General features: G+C 44.2%; 2 pseudogenes; both read left to right on the top strand.

Moving 5' to 3' along the window:
* Positions 1–784: 784 nt before the first annotated feature.
* Positions 785–19,964, top strand: LOC134806974 (eukaryotic translation initiation factor 2 subunit 3-like; annotated as a pseudogene).
* A 13-nt stretch (positions 19,965–19,977) lies between these two features.
* On the top strand, positions 19,978–22,924 carry LOC100609829 (eukaryotic translation initiation factor 2 subunit 3-like; annotated as a pseudogene).
* The last annotated feature ends 1,633 nt before the right edge of the window (positions 22,925–24,557 follow it).

Below are 24,557 nucleotides of genomic sequence, written 5' to 3'. Positions count from 1 at the left end.
CAGACACTGTGCTGAAGTTAGCCTCCACACGCTCACCTATAGAATTGTGACAACATGGCAAGGGCAGGTGAAGGCCCCAGGATAGTGCCTGGCCATTGAGAGTGCTCTGTCGTGCAGGTGGGCATGGGCATGGGGCTGTCCAGAATTGAGCTGTTTTTTTGAGTTGGAGTCTTGCTCTGTAGCCCAGGCTGGAGTGCAATGGTTCACTGCAATCTCTGCCTCTCAGGTTCATGTGATTCTCCTGCCTCAGCCTCCCGAGTAGCTGGGATTACAGGTGACCAACACCACGCCCAGCTAATTTTTGTATTTTTAGTAGAGACAGGGTTTCACCATGTTGGCCAGGCTGGTCTCAAACTCTTTTTTTTTTTTTTTTTTTTTTTTGAGACAGAGTCTTGCTCTGTTGCCCAGGCTGGAGTGCAGTGGTGTGATCTTGGCTCACTGCAAGCTCCGCCTCCCAGGTTCACGCCATTCTCCTGCCTCAGCCTCCCGAGTAGCTGGGACTACAGGCAACTGCCACCATGCCCTGCTAAATTTTTTTGTATATTTAGTAGAGATGGAGTTTCACTGTGTTAGCCAGGATGGTCTCGATCTCCTGACCTCATGATCCATCCACCACGGCCTCCCAAAGTGCTGGGATTACAGGCGTGAACCACCACGCCCGGCCCAGGCTGGTCTCAAACTCTTGACCTCTGGTGATCCACCCACCTCGGCTTCCCAAAGTGCTGGGATTACCGGTGTGAGCCACTGCGCCCGGCCGATATCTACGTTTTTAAAGACTCCCGTAATGGTGGCAAACTTGAGGCTCCTGGACATGGAAGGTGAAGAGGGCAAGAAAGCTGCAGGAGAAACCCTAGAGAGGTGGGACAGCTGGGGATCAATGGCTTAGGAATCTGTAAAGAAGGATAATTAGGTTTTTAGAATTTACATAAGGCCAGGCACGGTGGCACACACCTGTAATCCCAGCACTTTGGGAGGCTGAGGCAGGGGGATTGCTTGAGCCCAGGAGTTTGAGACCAGCCTGGACCACATAGGGAGACCCAGTCTCTGTACAAAATAATTTTAAAATTTTAAAAGAAATTCATATAATCTTGGGCTTCCCAGCAGGTAAACAAAAGAATCCTAATTAATCTCAAGTGCAGATCATAAGAATTTGGAGAAACTGTTTGCACTCCAACATCTATGGAGATCAGTAGCTTTCTAGATTACAAAATTTCTAAAGAAAATGTAACTTGGATAAAACTTGATTTTTGCACAGTGATACACCTAAAAGAAGCATAACTCTGACTCAAAGGCTTTGAAGACAAATATAGGCAGATCACACAGCGTATCACATGCGATGAGCCATTCTCAAACATCTTTATCCCTCTCTCCTCTCAACATTTGTTCATCATTTGCTGATATTTATTGAGCACCCAATACATGCTCTGCTCTGGATGCCAGAGCAGCAAACAAGACCCTTTCAGTTCCTGCTCCACTACATTTTAGAGATGAAAGGCAGACCGGCAAATAGCTAGATCTTGTAGGGTACAGTTACTTTAGACGAAAGGCAGAGGTATCTCTCCGTCGCTCAAAGTATGATCCGAATGACAGAAGAATCCAGCCACACAAAGATGTAAGATAGAGCCTTCTAGGCAGGGGCAACAGCTTGTGCAAAGGGCCTGAGGCGGAAATGAAATGAGCCTGGCATGTTTCTGGAGGGAAAGTCAATGTCTCTGGAGTTGGGGTAGCAAGAGGCGGGTGTCGGGAGGTCTGCAGGAGCCAGATAACAAGAAAAGGCCTGTCGAAGATCTACTGTAGAATCATTGCGGACCCTACAGACGACGCAGCATTAAGGATCTATGCTGAAAGCACTCACCTCCAGGTGAGCAGACCCAGGTGTGAAGAAAAAGCTTTGCTTGGCTGTGTATCCAGGCAAATGCTGGATGAAGACACTGATACCCTTGAAGTTACGATCAAATGTCCAGGGCTGTATCTTTCACTTTTTACTTTTAAAAATTTATTATTTATTTATTTATTTTGAGACAGGGTTGAGCTCTGTTGCTCAGGCTGGAGTACAATGGCACAATCACAGCTCACTGCAGCCTTGAACTCCTGGGCTCAAGTGATCCTCCCACCTCAGCCTTCCTAAATGCTGGGATTACAGGCGAGCGCCACCACTTTTTTTACTTTTTTTTTTTTTTTTTTTTGAGACAGGTCTCACTTTGTCACTCAGGCAGTAGTGCAGTGGCACAATCTTAGATCACTGCAACCTCCACCTCCTGGGCTCAAGAGATTCTCCTGAATCAGCCCCCAAAAGTAGCTGGGACTACAGGCATGCAACCACCATGCCCAGCCAATTTTTGTGTGTTTTTTTGTAGAGATGGGGTGTCCCCATATTGCCCAGGCTGGTTTCAAACTCCTGAGCTTAGGCAATCTGCCCACCTTGGCCTCCCATAGTGCTAGGATTACAGGCATGAGCCACTGGGCCTGACCAGCCTTGTAGTTTTTATGATTGCTTACTGTAACCAAAATTTTTAGTTAACCAACCAACTGCAAATCCTAATTGTATTGAATCTTTTTTTTTTTTTTGAGATGGAGTCTCGGTCTGTTGCCCAGGCTGGAGTGCAATGGCGTGATCTCAGCTCCCTGCAACCTCCACCTCCCAGGTTCAGGCGATTCTCCTGCCTCAGCCTCCCGAGCAGCTCAGATTGCAGGCACATGGCACCACGCCCAGCTCATTTTTTTTTTTTTTTTTTTTTTTTTTTGAGACAGAGCCTCACTCTGTCACCCAGGCTGGAGTGCAGTGGCATGATCTCGGCTCACTGCAAGCTCCGCCTCCCAGGTTCACACCATTCTCCTTCCTCAGCCTCCTGAGTAGCCGGGACTACGGGCGCCCGCCACCACGCCTGGCTAATTTTTTGTATTTTCAGTGCAGACGGGGTTTCACCATGTTAGCCAGGATGGTCTCCATCTCCTGACCTCGTGATCCGCCGGCCTCAGCCTCCCAAGGTGCTGGGATTACAGGCGTGAGCCACCGTGCCCGGCTGTGCTGGATTTTAGGACTCTACTGTTCTTAAATATGTTGTTGCAAATCACAGCATTCACTAATTCCACACGCTTATCAAAACTGGTAGTATTTTTTGAGCCAGTTCCATGCAAATGTCCTCATCCTGCACACATACGTGCACATACTCATCTTAACAAACATAACGGAAAATTCAACCCCATAAACTTGGCATATAAATTTAGTTCAAGTACAACCAGAAGAAAAAAAAAACAGATCTGATTTTTAGATATTCTGCTTAACCAATCATAGAATTCAGTCAGAGTGGCCGGGCATGGTGGCTCATGCCTGTAGTCCCAGAACTTTGGGAGGCTGAGGCAAGCAGATCACCTGAGTCCAGGAGTTCAAGACCAGCCTGGCCAACATGGTGAAACCCTGTCTCTACTAAAAATATAAAAATTAGCCAGGCACGGTGGTGCAAGCCTGTAATCCCAGCTACTTGGGAGGGTGAGGCAGGAAAATCGCTAGAACCTGGGAGGCAGGGTTGCCATGAGCCAAGATCGTGCAACTACACTCTAGCCTGGGTGACAGAGCGAGACTCCATGTCAAAAAAAAAAAAAAAAGAATTCAGTCAGAGTAGCATACATGTATCAACCAACTACTATACAAACTATACCAATACTTGGCTCTCTGAGAGATGCCAAAAAGCAGTATTTTGCCTGATCCATGTGCTCAACAAAGTTAATCTTGTTGGCAACATTAGGCCTCAATACCAGAAACAAGAATGACGTCAGGGAGGCTAACAGCAAGTGCTTCCCAAGGGCCTCGCCCTGCCGAGCCTCTGTGTGCTTGCCAACACCAGGGCTGGTGTTCTATCCGGATGTCTGCTGCCAGTTTGTCTGTAAAGATCTTCTCTCTCTTTCAAGTATCACTTCTTGCACGAATCTAAATTTTCCTTGTCCTTAGGTGACCACTTGCTTTCCAAGTTTCTAAAAATATATTTTCTGATATTTACAAAATACTGAATGTAACATATATGTTAATAATTAACTAACATCTGTTAATAAAAGTATAATAATAATAAATCCTTAAACCCAGCAAGCAAACCAATAGCTAGAACATCACTAATAACTTTATCTACCTATGGGACCCCTCCTTCTCCCTATCTACTTCCCCTCTAAGGGCAAGATGGTAACACCCTGTTCCTATGCCTGTAGTCCCAGGTACTCAGGATGCTGAGGTGGGAGGATCATTTGAGCCCAGCAGGGCGAGGCTGCAGTGAGCCGAGATCGCACCACTGCACTCCAGTGTGGGCGACAGAGTGAGGACCCTGGCTCAAAGAAAAAAAATATGGGAGGACTGGGTGCAGTGGCTCATGCCTGTAACCCCAGCACTTTGGGAGGCTGAGGCAGGCAGATCACCTTCTCTGCTAAAAATACAAAAATTAGTCGGGTGTGGTGTCATGCACCTGTAATCTCAGCTACTTGGGAGGCTGAGGCAGGAGAATTGCTTGAACCCAGAAGGTGGAGGTTGCAGTGAGCCAAGATCATGCCACCACACTCCAGCCTGGGCGATACAGCGAGACTCTGTCTCAAAAAAAAAAAAAAAAAAAATTTAAAGCCTGGGTTTTGTGGCTCCCACCTATAATCCCAGGACTTTGGGAGGCTGAGGCAGATGGATCTCTTGAGCCCAGGAGTTTGAGACCAGCCTGGGTAACATAGAGTGACCTTGTCTCTAGAAAAAAATACAAAAAACTTGTCTGAGTGTGGTGGCGCGTGCCTGTAGTCCCAGCTAACTCAGGAGGCTGAGGTGGGAGGATCACCTGAGCCCAGGAGGTCGAGGCATGGTGGGGCCACTGCACTTCAGCCTGGACAATAGAGCAAGACCTTACCTCAGAACAACCCAAACAAACAAAAAACCTTTGTGTTATCATTTTATTATGTTACATAATTTCTTTCCAAATGCTGTTTTTTATTAAGTATCATTTAGATACAAAAAAATGCATAGATTTTAAGCATATAGTTTGATGAGTTTGGAAAAATGTTTACACCTATGGAACCACTACTCCATTGAAAATATGTATCAGCGGGGTGCGGTGGCTCACACCTGTAATCCCAGCACTTTTCCCAGGCAGGCAGACCACGAGGTCAGGAGTTCGAGACCAGCCTGGCCAACATAGTAAAACCCTGTCTTTACTAAAAATTACAAAAATTAGCCAGATGTGGTGGCACCCACCTGTAGTCCCAACTACTCGGGAGGCTGAGGCAGGAGAATCGCTTGAACCCAGGAGGCAGAGGTTGCAGTGAGCCAAGATGGCACCATTGCACTGCAGCCTGGGTGACAGAGCAAGACTCTGTCTCAAAAATATATATATATCATTTCAGGCTGGGTGCAGTGGTTCACACCTGTAATCCCAGCACTTTGGGGAGCCAAGGTGAAAGGATCACTTGAGCCCAGGAGTTCAAGACAGGCTGGGCAACACAGTGAAACTTCATCTCTACTAAAAATTAAAAAAAAAAATTAGCCAGGCCTGGTGGTGCACAGCTGTGGCCCCAGCTACCAAGAAGGCTGAAGTGGAAGGTTCACTTGAGCCTGGGAGATGGAGACTGCAGTGAGCTGTGACCATGCCTCTGCACTCACTCCAGCCTAGGTGACAAAGCAAGACCCTGTCAAAAAAAAAAAAATTTCCATCATCCCAGAAAGTCCTCTGTATCCCTGTCAATCAACACCCTCTCCTCTGCCAGAGGCAACCACCATTCTGCTTTCTGTCTCCATAAATTCGTTTTGCCTGTTTTAGAATTTCATGTAAATGGAATCACACAATATTTACTGTTTTGTGTCTAGTTTTTGTTGTTTTTCACCATAACGTTTTTGAGATTCATCCATGTTATTGAGAATACCAACAGTTATTTCTTTCTGTTGTGGAGTAGTATTTTATTGTACACTTTATTTACTTGTTTATTTGCTGATGAGTATGTAGGTTGTTTTCAGTTTGAGGCTTTCTTTTTTTTTTTGAGACAAGGTCTTGCTCTGTCATCCAGGCTGGAGTGCAGTGGTGTGATCATGGCTCACTGCATACTACAGCCCTGACCTCTCAAGCAATCCTCCCAAGTTAGCCTCCCAAAGTGTTGGGATTACAGGTGTGCGCCACCATGCCTGGCCACAGGCTTTTAAGAATCATGTTACAGTGAATATCCTTTTTGTGAAAATCATTTTAAAAATAAGTGTAAGCCAGGCTCAGTGGCTCACGCCTGTAATCCCAGCACTTTGGGAGGCCAAGGCGGGCAGATCACAAGGTCAGGAGTTCGATACATAGTGAAACCTCATCTCTACTAAAAATACAAAAAATTGGTATGGTGGCAGACGCCTGTAGTCCCAGCTACTCGGAAGGCTGAGTCAGGAGAATCCCTTGAACCTGGGAGGTGGAGGTTGCAGTGAGCCGAGATGGTGCCACTGCACTCCAGCCCAGGCAACAGCGCAAGACTCTGTCTCAAAAAAAAAAAAAAAGTGGCCAGGCATGGTGGCTCACGCCTGTAATCCCAGCACTTAGGGAGGCCCAGTTGGGTGGATCACGAGGTCAGGAGTTCAAGACCAGCCTGACCAAGATGGTGAAACCCCATCTCTACTAAAAATAACGAAAATTAGCCAGGTGTGGTGGTAGGCGCCTGTAATCCCAGTTACTTGGGAGGTTGAGGCAGAAGAATCGCTTGAACCCAGAAGGCGGAGGTTGCAGTGAGCCCAGATCGCACCACTGTACTCCAGCCTGGGCGACAGAGTGAGACTCTGTCTCAAAAAAAAAAAAAAAAAAAAAAAAAGTATATATAGAGAGTGTTATCTCAAATGCATGCTTGTTTATTACTTAGTTTTGCTTGGTTTTGAGCCCTGTGAAAATGGCATCATGTTGGCCTATTCTTTTAGGACTTTTCCCCCCACTTTGCATTTTGTTTCCAGATTTAATCTATGTTATTACATGGCAGCTGATGTTTTAATGTGGCCCTTATACGCAGCCATCTTTCTAAACTGTCTATTTTAAGTAATATATTTACATATTCTTTTGGTTTTATATAAAGAAAATCATATCATCTACAAATAACAACTGTCTTGTTTCTTCCTTTCTAATCTTTATGTTTTGAATTTATTTTTCTTATTATTATCTTGAATGCCAGTACATTTTGGGAACAGCAGCTATCTAGTAGTATTCTTGTCTTGCATCCTAATCTTAAAGGGAAACTTCAGATGTTTTAAAATTTATATTGTTGGCCAGGCGCAGTGGCTTACACCTGTAATCCCAGCACTTTGGGAGGCTGAGGCGAGCAGATCACCTGAGGGTCAGGAGTTGGAGACCAACCTGGCCAACATGGTGAAACCCCGTCTCTACTAAAAATACAAAATTAGCTGGGCGTGGTGTCTAACACCTGTAATCCCAGCTACTCGGGAGGCTGAGACAGGAGAATCTCTTGAATCTGGTAGGTGGAGGTCACGGTGAGCCAAGATCGCACTGCTGCACTCCAGCTTGGGCAAAAAGAGTGAAACTCCATCTCAAAAAATAAATAAATAAATAATAAATTAATTAATCAATTAAAAGTTATATTGTTGTTTGTGTATATTCTCTTTATCTGGTTAAAGTTTTCTTTTAGTCTACTAAAGTTTTTTTGGGGTTTTTTAATTAAAATGAGTAGGAAATTTTATCAACACTTTTTCTGCATCCATTGAGATTATTAAATCTGTTGATTTATTGAATTTATTGACTTCTCAATCTATTGCTCCAGTGAATGACTGCCCAGAGTTACTTAAATTCAAGATTAAGGGCAGGCACAGTCCTCCAGACTACCATGTCAGCCCAAGACTTCTGACATCATCATTTCAGGGGTCCCAGGGCCATTCTCAGACCAACCAGCTACAAATTCTGGGGTCTGAACTCCCTCAGGTTCACTAGAACGATGCATAAAACTCAGGAAAGTGCTGTACTTACTATTACAGTTTTGTTATAGCAAAAGGATAGAAACAGAACCAGCTCACAGAAGAGATGCAAAGGGAAGAATCTGGAATTGGGAGGTTTTCAAACAGAAAGCTTTTGTGTCCTCAGGAATGCAATCCCCTCTTTGCATCAATGTGTGACAACATGCAGGGCATTGCCAACCCAGGACACCCACCTAAACTTTGGTGTCCAGCATTTTGATTGAGGCTTCATTATATAGCCATGAATGATTGAGTTACTGCTCATGTGGTTGATCTCAATCTTCAACAATGTACACACCCCCTCTCCCTCTCCCTGCCAAGATCTGGCTGATTTCAGTGGCCCAAAGTCCTAATCCTCTAATCATATGATTGGCCTTTCTGGCATGGTCAGCCTCCAGCCTGAATCATTTCATTAGCACGAACTATATGGTGCCATCCAAAGGGTCCACTATAAGTCACCTCATCAGCATAAACTACCAGCTGTGGCCAAAAAAGCCCACCATGAGTAACAAAAACACTCTTATTACTCAGGAAATTTCAAGGGTTTAGAGGTTACCTCCCAGGTGGTGAGAAAAAGACCAGACCTATCTTTGAGTATAGTTAATTCTTCATGACATATACAGATTTTAGGATATCGATCCATCCTTGCATTCCAGGAATAATATGACATTATCTTTTTAAAACATGGCTAGATCTATTTTGCTAATAGTTAAAAGGACTTTGCCCCTATGTTTGTGAATGAGCTTGGCTTATGATTTTTCTCTTATTGATCTTGCCTGGTTTTTAAATTAAAATTATACTGAACTCATTGAATGAGCTGGAGGGTGTTCTCTTTCTTTCTGTGTGCTGGAAGACTTTTTGTTACATTGAAATATTTGTCTCATGGAAGTTTTGAGGAATTCACCTGTAAAACCCTCAGAGCCTGTGTGTTTTGTTGTGGCAAGATTTTTAATATTATTTCAATTTCTTTAATAATTGTAGGACTATTCAAGCTTTCTATCCCTTCTTGAGTCAGCATGATTATATTTTTCTAGAAATTTGTCTATTTCATCTAATTTTCAAATATATCAGCATAAAACTCTTTATTCCTTTATTTTTAAAATCTCTGCTGTATTTGTAGTTAAAAACCTTCTGCTGAGTTTGTAGTTAAATATTGGTGCCTTTTTTTTTTTTATCAATATAGCACCAGAGATAGGTCTATTTTATTAGTCTTTTCAAAGGGCCAGCATATGGCTTTGTTGATTCTATCTACTGTATGGTATTATTCTCCCTATTAATTACCTGCTCTTTTTTTATTACCTTCTCCCTTTCCTTTATTTGGATTTATGTTTTTCCCCCCATTACTTTGTTAGTTGAAGTTAACTTACTACTTTTCAGACTGTATTCTTTGCAAATATATGTATTTAAAACTATGCATTTCCCTCTGAGTGCAGCTTTCACTATAATATGCTAGTTCTAAATAATATTTTAAAAATTATTGTTCTGAGTATTTCTAGATTTGTATGATTTGAGCCATGAATTATTTAGAATTCTGTTTTTAAATTTCAATACACAAGAACTTCATAATTTATCTTTTTTGCTATTGACTTCTACTTAATCACATTTTGTTTAAAGAATGTGATGGATGTGATACTAATTTTTTGAAATTTGTTGAGATGTGCTTTATGACCTCAGATCTGATTAATTTTTGCAACCATTCCATGTGTCCTTAAGAAGAATGGGCCGGGCACAGTGGCTCATGACTATAATCCCAGGACTTTGGGAGGCCGAGACAGGCAGATCACGAGGTCAGGAGATCGAGACCATCCTGGCTAACACGGTGAAACCCCGTCTCTACTAAAAATACAAAAATTAGCCAGGCATGGTGGCGGGCATGTGTAATCCTAGCTACTCGGAAGGCTGAGGCAGGAGAATCACTGGAACCCGGGAGGCAGAGGTTGCAGTGAGCCGAGATTGCACCACGGCACTCCAGCCTGGGCGACAGAGCGAAACTCCATCTCAAAAAAAAAAAAAGAAGAATAGATATTCTCTAATGATTGCTTTTAAGGTTTTACATATGTTCATTACATCAAAGTAGTTAATCAAATTGTTCAAATATATTTATTTATTCTTTTTTTTTTGAGATGGAGTCTTGCTCTTGTCATCCAGGCTGGAGTGCAATGGCATGATCTAAGCCTTCTGAGTAGCCAGGATTACAGGTGCCTGCCACTATACTTGGCTAATTTTTTTGTATTTTTAGTAGAGATGGGGTTTCACCATATTGGCCAGGCTGGTCTTGAACTCCTGACCTCTGGTGATCCGCCCGCCTCAGCCTCCCAAAGTGCTGGGATTACAGGCATGAGCCACTGTGCCCGGCCTATTTATTGATTCTTTTTTGCTGCTTGACCTACCGATTATTGAGAAAAAAACATTGGTGGATTTGTCCATTTCTATTACTTTTTTTTTTTTTTTTTAAGACAGATTCTCACTCTGTTACCCAGGCTGGAGTGCAGTGGCACGATCTCGGCTCACGCAGCCTCCACCTCCTGGCAAGGTGAAAGTTTCCCGGCTGGAACCTTCCAGCAATTCTCCTGCCTCAGCCTCCCAGGTAGCTGGGATTACAGGCATGCACCACCATACTTGGCTAATTTTTGCATTTTTAGTAGAGATAGGGTTTCACCATATTGGCCAGGCTGGTCTCGAACTCCTGACCTCAGGTGATCTGCCAGCCTCAGCCTCCCAAAGTGCTAGTATTACAGGTGTGAGCCACCGTGCCCGGCCTCTATTACTTTTTTATGTATATGGTGTGAGACATTTTTATTAGGTGCATATACATTTAGAATTATTATGTCTTCTTGGTGACATGAAAATTTCATTTTTATATAGGAACCTTTTCTGTCTTAGAGTCCTTGTTTGTGTGTCATACTGATGTCGTTATGCCAGTTCTCTTTTGTTTAATATATTTTTGGTGTCTTTTCCCCACCTTTTGCTTTCAACTTTTCCATGTCCTTTTGCTTTAGATGGCTCCCTAACAGGGTTTATCCAAGAATGATAATGTCTGCTTTTTAACTCAATGAGTTTGACCCATTTATATTTTGGGGGACGATGAATACTGTGATATGTAAGTTTCCAACATCTCACTGTAAGGGATACTGGAAAGTATGAGTATCAAGATCATGTATCTTTTCCAGTAATCAAAGCACGTGATGTGGCAATTCAGATATGTTGGCTGCCTTGACTCTTCTTCAACAGAATTAACAGTTTTGGATCTTGAGAAAATGTTATTTTCTGGCTAAGTATAGGGGTAAAATGAAATATTTGGGAAATTAGTGAATTCTCATGATTTCTCAAAGCTTTTCTTGGGTAACTCCAAGAAGCAGCATGGTGGAGTGAAAGCATGGACTCCGGTGCCCCATTCTCTAGCTGCATGATTTGGAGTAAATTCCTTATCTCAGTGACTCTGTGTCTCCATCTTGAAATTGAGAATAATCACGCCGGCCTGAGATTTTTTTTTTTTTTTTTTTTTTTTTTTTTTTTTGAGATGGAGTCTCGCTCTGTCGCCCAGGCTGGAGTGCAGTGGCGCGATCTCGGCTCACTGCAAGCTCCGCCTCCCGGGTTCACGCCATTCTCCTGCCTCAGCCTCCCGAGTAGCTGGGACTACAGGAGCCCGCCACCACGCCCGGCTAATTTTTTTTGTATTTTTAGTAGAGACGGGGTTTCACCGTATTAGCCAGGATGGTCTCGATCTCCTGACCTCGTGATCCGCCCGCCTCGGCCTCCCAAAGTGCTGGGATTACAGGCGTGAGCCACCGCGCCCGGCCCCGGGCTGAGATTTTTTTACCATGTGAATGGAAGCACGTGGCACATAGCAGGGACTGAATGAATGTGCCCATGTCCGCTCTCCCTCCTCTTTCTAGGGCTGCGGCCTTGGTGATGTCAAGAACATTTTGTAAATATTACAAGTAAGATAAGGCATTGTGACTATTACTCGTTAAAATCACTTTGTTTCCTGACTTAGGTGATTCATTGCAACCCAAAGAAAGTTTTGTGTTGTGTTCTGGCTGGCGAAACTTTTGCAAACAACGAATGCTTCTTTTCATCAGCCTATTCTGCGTTGGTTGGTAGGATGTCAGTCTATACCCACATCAATTTCAGGTAATAACAAGTGTGTGAGCTTTCTGAAGCTTTTTGTTTACTTATTTGTTTTAGGGTTGTTCAAGTGTGACTCATGTAGTAGCATTGCATTCTTGAGAATTCACAGAGATCGAAACAAAGATATGAAACAGGGCCAGAAAGAATAAGGCGTTCCCAATATATGAGAGTAAAAAAAAAGCACAAGAAAGCGAAAACATTCAATGTCTGCATCCTGTATAGATGAGAAACTTAGCAGTATCCTCTTTTCTTTTTGGACCAATCATGTGCTGATAAAACAGGGTCTCGCTGCTTTCCCCCCATTTTTAACATCTTCAAACATTCTGAGAGCCTACGGGAATAGAGGCAAACAGGTTTGATGTGACTGGTCATTTGGCCAAAGGCATTTTACTCTGTGCTCAGCATTTTGTTTCGTTCATGCTCTCTACCAGTTTGGAATCTAAAAAGGAAAGATTAGATAGAAGAAGTGTGAAAATGCATACGCAATGTGGGAAACCAGGCCATGAACTTGAGTTTTTAAATGCATGGTATAAGGCCAGGCTCAGTGGCTCACGCCTGTAATCCCAGTACTTTGGGAGGCCGAGGTGGGCGGATCACCTGAGGTCAGGAGTTCGAGACCAGCCTGTCCAACATGGTGAAACCCTGTCTCTACTAAAAATACAAAAATTAGCCGGGCGTGGTGGCAGGAGCCTGTAATCCCAGCTACTCGTGAGGCTGAGACAGGAGAATCGCTTGAACCTGGGAGGCAGAGGTTGCAGTGAGCCGAGATCGTGCCATTGCACTCCAGCTTGGGGGACAAGAGTAAGACTTTGTCTCAAATAAATAAATAAATGCATGGTATGGTTTGGCTAAGTTGGAAACCATGGGATAATCTGGAATGGTTTATTAGAGAGGCTAATGGTGGGGAGGTAGGTACCCAGAACCTTGGGCTAGAGATGACTGACCCTTTCTGGCTGTGTGATCTTGGGCAAACTGCTTCACTTCTCTGTGCCTCAATGTCCTCCATCATGAAGAGAGAATATAGGGTGCCTTCTTTGTAGGGTAGTTGTAAGGATGAAAGGAGTTGGTATATATAAAGTACCTATCTCAGTCTAGGGCTTCTCAGCCAGCATGCAGGGTGTATGGGCTTCAAATGGATGAAAAAGGTGCTGATCCCAGGTACCTGGCTGTGAGCATCCTCATCTGCTTACCCCAGAGGAGTGTCTCCCCCAAAACATTGCATTTTCTTTTCTTTTCTTTTTTTTTTTTTGAGACAGAGTTTCCCTCTTGTCTCCCAGGCTGGAGTGCAGTGTACAGTCTTGGCTCACTGCAACCTCCATCTCCCAGGTTCAAGTGATTCTCCTGCCTCAGCCTCCCAAGTAGCGGGGATTACAGACGTCCACCACCACGCCTGGCTAATTTTTTGTATTTTTAGTAGAGACGGGGTTTCGCCATGCTGTCCAGGCTGGTCTCAAGCTCCTGACCTCAGGTGATCTACCTGCCTCAGCCTCCCAAAGTGCTGGGATTACAGGTGTGAGCCATCACGCCCAGCCAAACACTGCATTTTCTATGAAGGCCATGATATGACAGAGCTCGGAGGGCACTACCAGGCTCGATTCTCTGGGCCTGAGGGTGCGGCTGTCTCGGCAGTTGAATGTATTGATGTGGCAAGACAAGGTCCTTGTTAAGAGTTTGAATTTGGGCTTTAGACTTCAGAGGTTTTCGAGCTTTTACTGACTCTGTTGGCAGCCCAAGTATTCAACACTGTGAGCACAACTAAGACCAAAAGCAGCTGAAGTGATTTGTGCCTCTCCTAATATCAACAGTTAAAATACAATTTGAATTAAACATGTGAAAGATTCTTCTGTGTAGAATTTGTACTAGGGGCTAAGTTCCTACGCCCTTTGTCCATCTCTCAGCTAGAGTAAAAAGCTGCCACACCTTGAGATGGGTGATTTTGTGGAGTGGCTGACTTTGTGCTGCCCTGCCTGTCATATGACCAGCGGCTCTAGGGGTTTGGACTGAATATGCTTGGTGGAATGAGTAAGCAGAATATTGGTCAGCACGGAAGGTGAGATGGGCACGCCAGGGCTCCTGATGCTGATCTTTGTACTTTTGTGTATGTTTGACAATTTCCATAATTAAAAGTTTTTTAAAAATGTGCTTGGATAATTAAAAGACTCGTATATAAAATAAAGTATGATATCCAATCATGATTAACTCTGTTATTTATATTCTTATGAAAATTTCTGGCCCGACATGGTGGCTCACAACTGAAATCCCAGCACTGTAGGAGGCTGAGACAGGAAGATCACTTGAGGCCAAGAGTTCGAGACCAGCCTGGGCAATATAGTGAGACCTTGCCTTAGTCCATTCTCACACTGCTAATAAAAAGATACCTGAGACTGGGTAATTTATAAAGGAAAGGGGTTTAATTGACTCACAGTTCAGCATGGCTGAGGAGGCCTCAGGAAACTTACAATCATGCTGGAAGGGGAAGCAAACACGTCCTTCTTCACGGGGCGGCAGCAAGGAGAAGTGCCGAGCAAAGAGGGAAAACCCCTTATAAAACCATCAGCTCTCGTGAGAACTCACTCACTATCATGAGAACAGCAGCGTCAGGGTAACCACCCCCATCATTAAATTACCTCCAACTGGTCCCTTCCACAGCACTTGGGGATTATGGGAACTAGCATTCAAGATGAGATTTGGGTGGGGACACAGCCAAATCATATCAGACCTCATTTCTATAGCATAAAAATAGGAAATTCACCAGGGGCGGTAGTTCATGCCTGTAGTCCCAGCTACTCCAGAGGACAAGGCAGGAGGATCGCGTGAGCACAGGAGGTCAAGGCTGCAGTGAGCTATGATCACCCACTGCACGTTAGCCTGAGCAACAGAGCAAGACCCAGTCTCAAAAAAAAAAAAAAAAAAAAGCAATAAGTCATGAGTTAAGTTTCACGGGTAGCTAGTTAATACTAATTAAAAATAGCAGCACTGGACATTTACATACTTGTGCTTACATAAGATAGGTACAAGGCAAATATTATCTCATAGACTTCTCACCACAACCCAATGATATAGGTGCTTTATCACCCCCACTTTATGGACGAGGAGACTGAGGCACAAAGAGTAACCCGTCCAAGGCCACATAGCCAGTAAGTGACAGAACCGGGATTCAAACCCAGGCCAACCCGCCCCCATGGTCCATGCTCTTAGACTAGATAGGGCTGTACCACAGTTTAGCTTTGCCCCTAGTATTTGGCCAAAATTTGGTCTTTGGCTTTGGTGGTGGGAAGGGAGCCAAGTGCCGACCTCAGCACCGTTTTCGGCTTCTTTGAACTTGTGTGTACTGAAGTTTGCTGAAGCCACCGCCTTAGTCAGCTTAATGTCAGGATCACAAATAAGAATACAATTAGGATATTGTGTTAATAATAGGTATATTCTCTTTCAAAATACAGGTAAGTATTTTAGACACTGCTTGAAGAAAATATATTCTGTGTGCCCTTACCTTAAAATTCCGCCAGTCAGGGCTAGGCACGGTGGCTGATGCCAGCCTGGGCAACATCGTGAGACTCCATCTCTACTAAAACAATTTTTTATAGCTGGACATGGTGGTGCGTGCCCGTAGTCCCAGCCACTTGAGAGGCTGAGCTGGGAGGATCGCCTGGGCCCAGGGGGTTCAGGCTGCAGTGAGCCATGATCGTGCCACTGCACTCCGACCTGGGTGACAAAGTGAGACCCTGTCTCTCAAAAAATAAAACACAAAACATACAAATTCTGTCAGTCAGCTGAAGAAACAGGTAATTATAATTGTGAGAAAAAAATGCTGCTGTAACTGATGACAGTGAAAGATGTTAATTTTATGTGCAAAAACAATTATTAAAACATTCAAAAGGTAAATAAATAGAGAATATGAATAGTGAGAGTGTATTAGCTAGATAACTTTAAGGACATTGTGCCAACAAAGGTTCATAAAAATGTAAATAATTGATAAGGCAGGATAAGAGAAATTAGATTATATCATAATTCCAATTGTGGAATCGTTTAAGTGATTTATAACATTAAACAAAACCTTTAAGAACTATATTGAATTTATAGTTAAATCCATTTAGGTTATCTGTCTTTCAAGTAAATGCCCTGTTTGAGAAGTCTTCATGTCTTGTAGGATGAATTAAAAGCAGAATATCAACATTTCACGAAGAGGACCAGCCTCAGTGGCTCACACCTATAATCCCGGCACTTAGGGAGGCCAAGGCGGGCAGATCACTTGAGCTCAGGAATTTGAGACAAGCCTGGGCAATATGGCAAAACTCCATGTCTACAAAAAATAAAAAAATTAGCCAGGAGTGGTGGCGTGCACCTGTAGGTAGTCCCAGCTATTCGGGAGGTTTGAGGGGAGAGGATCACCTGAGCCAGGGCAGGTCACGGCGACAGTGAGCTGTGATTGTGCCACTTGCACTCCAGCCTGGCCAATAGAGTAAGACCCTGTTTCAAAACAAATTTTGTTTAAAAAGAGAAAAAATCCCCAAATTCATGTATAAAAAAATCAATGGCAAATTATCTTCTATCTAGACATAGCAAAGAATACACAAAGTGTGAAGAAATGAAGACTATGTTAGAGAAAAGTGAGAAATACTAAAACCATTTTGCTCTTTTGTCATCAATTGAAAGTTAAAAAAAAATTTTTTTTTTTTTGAGATGGAGTCTCGCTCTGTCACCCAGGCTGGAGTGCAGTGGTGTGATCTCAGCTCACTGCAATCTCTGCCTCCCGGGTTCAAGCGATTCTCCTGCCTCAGCCTCCTGAGTAGCTGGGATTACAGGCGTGTGCCACCACGCCTGGCTAATTGTTGTATTTTTTGTATTTTATTTACTTATTTATTTATTTATTTATTTATTTATTTATTTATTTATTTTTAGACAGAGTCTTGCTCTTGCTGCCCAGGCTGGAGTGCAATGGCACGATCTCAGCTCACTGCAACCTCCGCCTCCCGGGTTCAAGTGATTCTCCTGCCTCAGCCTCCTGAGTAGCTGAGATTACAGGCATGCACCACCACACCCGGCTAATTTTGTATTTTTATTAGAGACAAGGTTTCGTCATATTGGCCAGGTTGGTCAAGAACTCCTGACCTCAAGTGATCTGCTCACCTTGGCCTCCCAAAGTGCTGGGATTACAGGAATGAGCCACTGAGGCCAGCCTGTAAACATTCATTTAATGTTGTAACTGTGCCTATAAGATTGCTATGGACCAGTGTGGTGGCTTATGCCAATAAGCCCAGCACTTTGGGAGGCTGAGGCGGCTGGATCACCTGAGGTCAGGAATTCAAGACCAGCCTGGCCAACATGGTAAAACCCCATCTGCACTAAAAATACAAAAATTAGCCGGGAGTGGTGGCTCACACCTGTAATCCCAGCTACTCAGGAGGCTGAGGCAGAAGAATGGCTTGAACCCGGGAGGCGGAGGTTGCAGTGAGCTGAGATGGCACCACCGCACTCCAGCCTGGGTGACAGAGTGAGACTCCGTTTAAAAAAAAAAAAAAGCATCTTAAAAATTGTAAAATTTGGCTGGGTGCGGTGGCTCATGCCTGTAATCCCAGCACTTTGGGAGGCCGAGGCAGGCAGACCACGAGGTCAGGAGTTTGAGACCAGCCTGGTCAACATGGTGAAATCCCTTCTCTACTAAAAAATACAAAAATTAGCTGGGCGAGGTGGCACGCACCTACAATCCCAGCTACTAGGGAGGCTGAGGCGGGAGGATTGCTTGAATCCAGGAGGCAGAGGCTGCAGTGGACCAAGATCGCACCACTGAACTCCAGCCTGGGCAACAGAGTGGGAGCCTATCTCAAAATAATAATAATAAATAAATAAATAAATATAAATAAAAATAAGAAAGTAATCAATATGAGACAGATCTAAGGTCAGAAGGTAAAGAGCATGGGATCAGGATGACCACAAGCCAAGTAACAGTTGGCATAAAAAACAAAAAATCCAAAAATCAAATACTTTGAACTACCTTGGGAAGGTAAATCTTCCTCTGTGTTTTGTGTCAATCACACATTCATGGAATGTTATACCAGTAGGGGCTGCCAATGACAGGTAGACGCTGCACACAGTGGAGAACTAGTTACAAAAATGGAGGATTTTTCTAGTGAATAGTTAAATGAACCAGAATAGGTTCATCAATAAAAGAGCTGCCTAAAAGATATCATGATTACTTTTTCAAGAATGTGAAGGGTTTTTAATAGAAGGGTTTTTATATGCAAAACATATATTCTCCATGTCTATGGAGGTCTGAAAAAGACTTTTATTTATTTATTTATTTATTTATTTATTTATTTATTTAGAGAAAGGGTCTGGACGGGGCATGGTGGCTTACCCTGGTAATCCCATTACTTTGGGAGACTGAGACAGAAGGATCACCTGAGCCCAGGAGTTCGAGACGAGCCTGGGCAATGTGGCAAGATCCTGTCTCTAAAAAATAAAAAATAAGATAATAAAATCAAGAGACAGGGTGTCACTCTGTCACCCAGGCTGGAGTGTAGTAGTGTGATCACGGCTTGCTGAAACCTTAACCTCTGGGCTCAAGTGATCCTCCCTTCTCAGCCCCACTGAGTAGCTGGGACTACAGGTATGCGCCACCACGCTTCACTAATTTTTTAATTTTTTGTAGAGGTTGGTGGGGGGGGTGCTTTCACTATGTTGCCCAGGCTGGTCTTGAACTCCTAGCCTCAAGTGATTATCCTGCCTTGGCCTCCCAAAGTGCTGGGATTACAGGCATGAGCCACAGCACCCACCCTAAGAAAAAGCTTTTAAATGAAATCACACTTCTGGCTGGGCGAGGTGGCTCACGCCTGTAATCCCAGCATTTTGGGAGGCCCAGGTGGGTGGATCATCTGAAGTCAGGAGACCAGCCTGGCCAACATGGTGAAACCCCGTCTCTATTAAAAATACAAAAATTAGCCAGGCATGGTGGTGCATGCCTGTAATCCCAGCTACTAGGGAGGCTGAGGCAGGAGAATTGCTTGAATCCGGGAGGCGTAGGTTGCAGTGAAAGAAAAGAAAGAAAAAAGAAATCACACTGCTTAGGGAAGATTTGGGGCCCACATGCATTGATCAATCTAAAGACACGTGGAGAGTTCAGGTTATTTTCCAGGCACTGTGTTAGGCAGTGGGAACAAATGAGCAAGTGGGAGCTACCCCTCGTCAGAGCCCCTGCCCTAGCCATGGGCACCCCACAGGCCTAGGGCCCAGCCATACCAAAATATCAGAGACCTAAAAAATTGTAGTGTGATTATTTTCTATTAAGTGTTTACTTAATAGAAAAACAACAACAACAAACATCGCAGCTCTCCTGGCAAGATGGTGAAGGGGCAAGGCTGGAGTGACTCAGGGGCATCTTTCTCACCAGGACCTCACCACGTTGGAAATTGAGGTCCACCAAGTTGCCTCCACTTTTTCACGAAGCTATCAGCAGACAAGCCATGATGAACTGGGCATGCTCATGGAAAATCCACAGCTGTGAAAGCTATTTCTGGAGTTCGCACTAAGTTCAAAAATGAACTGGAAACAACCACAGAATCCACCTTGGGTAGGCTGAGGCCAACATTTATAAATCTGATGACTCAAGTTGTCCTTGGCCAGAATGTGCTGCACCCTGTGGAAGCAGGACACCTGATGCCTTTCCTACATGCATTCCAGGGACCTAAGGGAACTTCAAACAAGTCAGAGGTGTTGCGTTTGTTGACTGTCCTGGCCGTGATGTTTTGAGCTGCTATGCTAACAGGGCTGCATTGACAGATGCTGCTCTTCGTTGACAGCTGCTAATGAACTTTGTACTCAGCCTCAGACTTCTTCTGAACATCTAGTTGCCATAGACAAAAAGCCTAAACATATTTTTGTTCGACAAAAATAAGATTTTTAAAAAGATGTGCTGCTGGGCATGGTGGCTGACGTCTGTGATCCCAGCACTTTGGGAGGCTGAGGCAGGAGGATCACTTGAAGTCAGGAGTTCAAGACCAGCCTGGCCAACATGGTGAAACCCCGTTTCTACTAAAAATACAAAAATTAGCCGTGCATGGTGGCAGGCGCCCGTAATCCCAGCTACTTGGGAGGCTGAGGCAGGAGAATCGCTTGAACCCGGGAGGTGGAGATTGCAGTGAGCCAAGATCAGGCTGCTGCACTCCAGCCTGGGAGACAGAGTCTCACGAGACTGTCTCAAAAAATAAATAAATAAATAAATAAAAAGATTTGCCTTTTGTTTTTTAATCTTATATATTTGTTTACTTATTTATTTATTAGACAGGGTCTTGCTCTATTGCTCAGGCTGGAGTAGAGTGGGGTGATCACTCACTGCAGCCTCGACCTCCCTGGGCTAAAACAATCCTCCCACCTCAGCCTCTGGGGTTGCGAGGACTACAGGTGCAGGCCACCATGCCCAGCTATTTTTTTTTGGTAGAGACGGAGTTTTACCATGTTGCCCAGGCTGGTCTCAAACTCCTGGGCTCAAGCCATCCTCCCACCTCAGCCTCCCAAAGTGCTGGGATTACAGGTGTGAGCCACTATGCGTGGCTCTTATCTTATTTTTTATTGATATATAACAGTTGTACATATTTTTGTGGTATATGTGATAATTTGATACATTCATATAATAAATTAGAGTAACTGGGATCTCCATCACATTAAATGTTTATCTTTTTTTTAATGCTAGGATACAAAATAAAATAGATTCAGTAAGAGTCAGCCAGGCTAAAGAACAGTATGAATAGGTCCTTGCATTTTTGCACAAGGTACAGCAGCAGAAGGACTTCCTATTGAAACTGTTTCCATTTCTGCTCAGCAAAAAATACAGTATTGAAGTTATCTGTGCATAGGCAGTAAAAAAAAAAATTCAGTCCCTCCAAGATAATACTTTGGAACCCCAATTTATTATCATTGGGTCCTTCGATGTCAACAAACTTGCTATGAGGTTGATGATCCAAAGATGGGTGTAGCCAGCTGGGCACGGTGGCTCACATCTGTAATCCCAGCACTTTGGGAGGCCAAGGCTAGCAGATTGCTTGAGTTCAGGAGTTCGAAACCAATCTGGGCAACATGGCAGAACCCTGTTTCTACAAAAAAGTACAAAAATTAGCTAGGCGTGATGGAGTGCCCCTGTAGTTCCAGCTCCCTGGGAGGCTGAGGTGGGAGGATTACCTGAGCCCAAGAGGTTCAGGCTATAGTGAGCTGTGATCACCCCACTGAACTCCAGCCTGGGTGACAGAGCAAGATCTTATCTTGAAAATAAATAAATAAATAAATATATTTTTTAAAAAGAGGGTCTAGCTGGTGATAGTATTTGAAAATGGGTATTAAAATTGGGGAGGAGATTAAAGTCAGACCTGGTATTGTTCCGAAGGTAGTGAAGGAAAACTCATGTGTGAACCAATCTTTTCCAAAATTGTTTCACTTTTTGCAGAACACAGTGACCTTCAGCATGCACCTCCAGGGAGTCCTATGGTAGTTGGAACAAAAATTGACCCAACATTGTGCTAACCTGACATGATGGTGGGGCAGGTGCTTGGTGCAGTTGGAGTTTTACCTGAGATCTTCACTGATACGGTTTGGGTCTCTGTCCCCATGAAATCTCAGGTTCAATTGCAATCCCCGATGTTGGAGGTGCGGCCTGATGGAGGTGACTGGATCCTGGGGGCGGATTTCCTGCTGATTTCCCCGTTTGGTGCTGTTCTTGTGATAGAGTTCTCACGAGATCTGGTTGTTTAAAAGTGTGTGGCACCTCCCCACTCTCCTTCTTGCCCTTGCTCCAGCCATGTGACATGCCTGCTCCCTCTTCGCCTTCCACCATGATTGTAAGTTTCCTGAGGCCGCAGAACCGTGAGCCAGTTAAACCCCTTTTCTCTATAAATTACCCAGTCTCAGGTATTTCTCTTTTCTTTTTCTTTCTTTCTTTCTTTTTTTTTTTTTTTGGAGACAGAGTCTCGCTCTATCCCCCAGGCTGGAGTGCAGTAGCGTGATCTTGGCGCACTGCAACCTCCGCTGCCCGAGTTCAAGCGATTCTCATGCCTCCGTCTCCCAAGTAGCTGGGACTACAGGCGTGTGCCACCATGCCTGGTTAATTTGTGTATTTTTTTATAGAGACAGGGTTTCACCATGTTGGCCAGGCTGGTCTCGAATTGACCTTAGGTGATCCTCCAGCCTCAGCCTCCCAAAGTTCTCGGATTACAGGCATGAGCCACTGCGCCAGGCCAGGTATTTCTTTATAGCTGTGCAAGAATGGACTAATATATTCATAGAACTGGAAATTACCTATTTTCTACTTGGACGGCTTCTAGGTGTATGCACAGAAGGAGAGACGAGGCCGGGCGCGTGGCTCACGCCTGTAATCCCAGCATTTTGGGAGGCCGAGGCGGATGGATCATAAGATCAGGAGTTAGAGACCAGCCTGGCCAAGATGGTGAAACCCCCGTCTCTACTAAAAATACAAAAATTAGCCGCGCGTGGGTGGCGGGCGCCTGTAATCCCAGCTACTCGAGAGGCTGAGGCAGGAGAATCGTTTGAACCCGGGAGGCGGAGGCAGTGAGCCGAGATCGTGCCCCTGCACTCCAGTCTGGGCGACAAGAGCAAGACTCTGTCTCAACAAAAGAAAAATTAAAAAAAGGAGAGACAAAAAGGCAGCAGCTGTCTGAGAACTAAGTGCTCACGCGGAACATAGGATCTCTATCCACAGAGGAAAGCGTTAGTGCAGTCAAGGCTGATGTGGGTAAAATAGTTCTCACTAATTCTGTGTACACAGAAGTAGAAGAAAATATTGCTTTTAGCCAAAGGGTTGAGAAACACGGGCGTTTCATTGGTTCAAGTCAGCTAGAAGGGGACTGATCATCAAGCTGATGGTCAGTTAAATAATATATTGGGTTGACGTTAGAATTTTTCTTAGCAACCTAGGGGTATATTTTCAAAGCAATAATGGGGAATCAATTTCACAGCTCATTACCTTAGTAGAAACTGTTAGGTTATTCTCATTTTTTGTGATAAAAATTTAACCTCTGCTGGGTGCGGTGGCTCACGCCTGTAATCCCAGCACTTTGGGAGGCCGAGGCGAGTGGATCACCTGAGGTCAGGAGTTCGAGACCAACCTGACCAACATGGTGAAACCCCCGTCTTTATTAAAAATACAAAACTTAGCCAGGCATGGTGGCGCCTGTAATCCCAGCTATTAGGGAGGCTGAGGCAGGAGAATCACTTGAACCTGGGAGGCAGAGGTTGCAATGAGCTGAGATGGTGCCATTGCACTCCAGCCTGGGCAACAGTGTAAGACTGTCTCAAAAAAAAAAAAAAAAAAAAAAAAAATGAACCTCTACTAGTAAATAGTAAGGTCCATAATAAATGTCAAAGTTGACATACTGGTAGATTTAATCTACACTTGAGCAGAAATTGATCATTGCTAAATAGTTTCAGATTTGTCGATCAGTGCAGGTTTGTGATGAAACTGCCTGTTACAACCAGCCTTTGCTGTAGCATAAACACCAGTGAGCCTGTTTGAAATAAAGTTTTTCTTCTTATTAAAAAAAAAAAAAAATCTGGAGGCTGGGCAAGGTGGCTCACCCCTGTAATCGCAACACTTTGGGAGGCTGAGGTGGGCGGATCGCCTGAGGTCAGGAGTTTGAGACCATCCTGGCCAACATGGTGAAACTCCATCTCTACTAAAAATACAAAAATTAGCCAGGCGTGGTTGTGTGTGCCTGTGGTCCCAGGTGCTCAGAAGGCTGAGGCAGGAGAATCACTTGAACCTGGGAGGTGGAGGTTGCAGTGAGCTGAGATCGTGCCACTGCACTCCAGCCTGGGTGACAGAGTGAGACCTGTCTTGAAAAAATAAAATAAATAAATAAATAAACTGAAAAATAAAGTTAATGTTGACTATCTATGGTACGTAACATGATGTCGCTGTTCTTAGTTTATATTTTAACTCAAAAATCTCACCGTACTGGAAAGCTGTCTGTAGTGATATACTTCCCTCCTTGCTCACATTCCCAAGTTTGCACAGTGATTGATGGGAAAGGCAAAGCTGATCATAAATCATAGTTTGAACACCCCTCTAGGACCAAGACACTTTTCTCTCCCCTGGATCCGTGAGTTGCCAGTAGATGTCCTGATTTCGAAAGGGACCAGAGAAGAACTTGTGAATTAACAAGAAAAATGCATTGCACCTGGACAAACAACTCAACGCAGATGGCCTATAGAAGGGTCGGCCATGTTACGTTCCTATAGAGAGGCTAAACCATTGTTCAGAAAGCTCAGATGAACTGTTTACCATCTCCCCTGAGAATCAGACAAGAGGAAACTGGTTAAAATCACAACAGGAAGTTTACATTATAGTTTTTTTAAGTCTGCTCACAGTGAGTGGTCCTGGATAATATTATTGTGGTTCTGGGAGGATATAAATGCTTTGGTACCTATCCCCTGATGACAGAGAGGCTCTAGCACATACATCTTGTGTGGGCTCGAAGAGTGC

The sequence above is a fragment of the Pan troglodytes genome, chromosome 1, assembly GCF_028858775.2.
Source record: "Pan troglodytes isolate AG18354 chromosome 1, NHGRI_mPanTro3-v2.0_pri, whole genome shotgun sequence".
NCBI classification, from domain to species: Eukaryota; Metazoa; Chordata; class Mammalia; order Primates; family Hominidae; genus Pan; species Pan troglodytes.
Note: the sequence above shows the minus strand (reverse complement) of the source record. Positions and strands in the feature narration are given on the sequence as shown.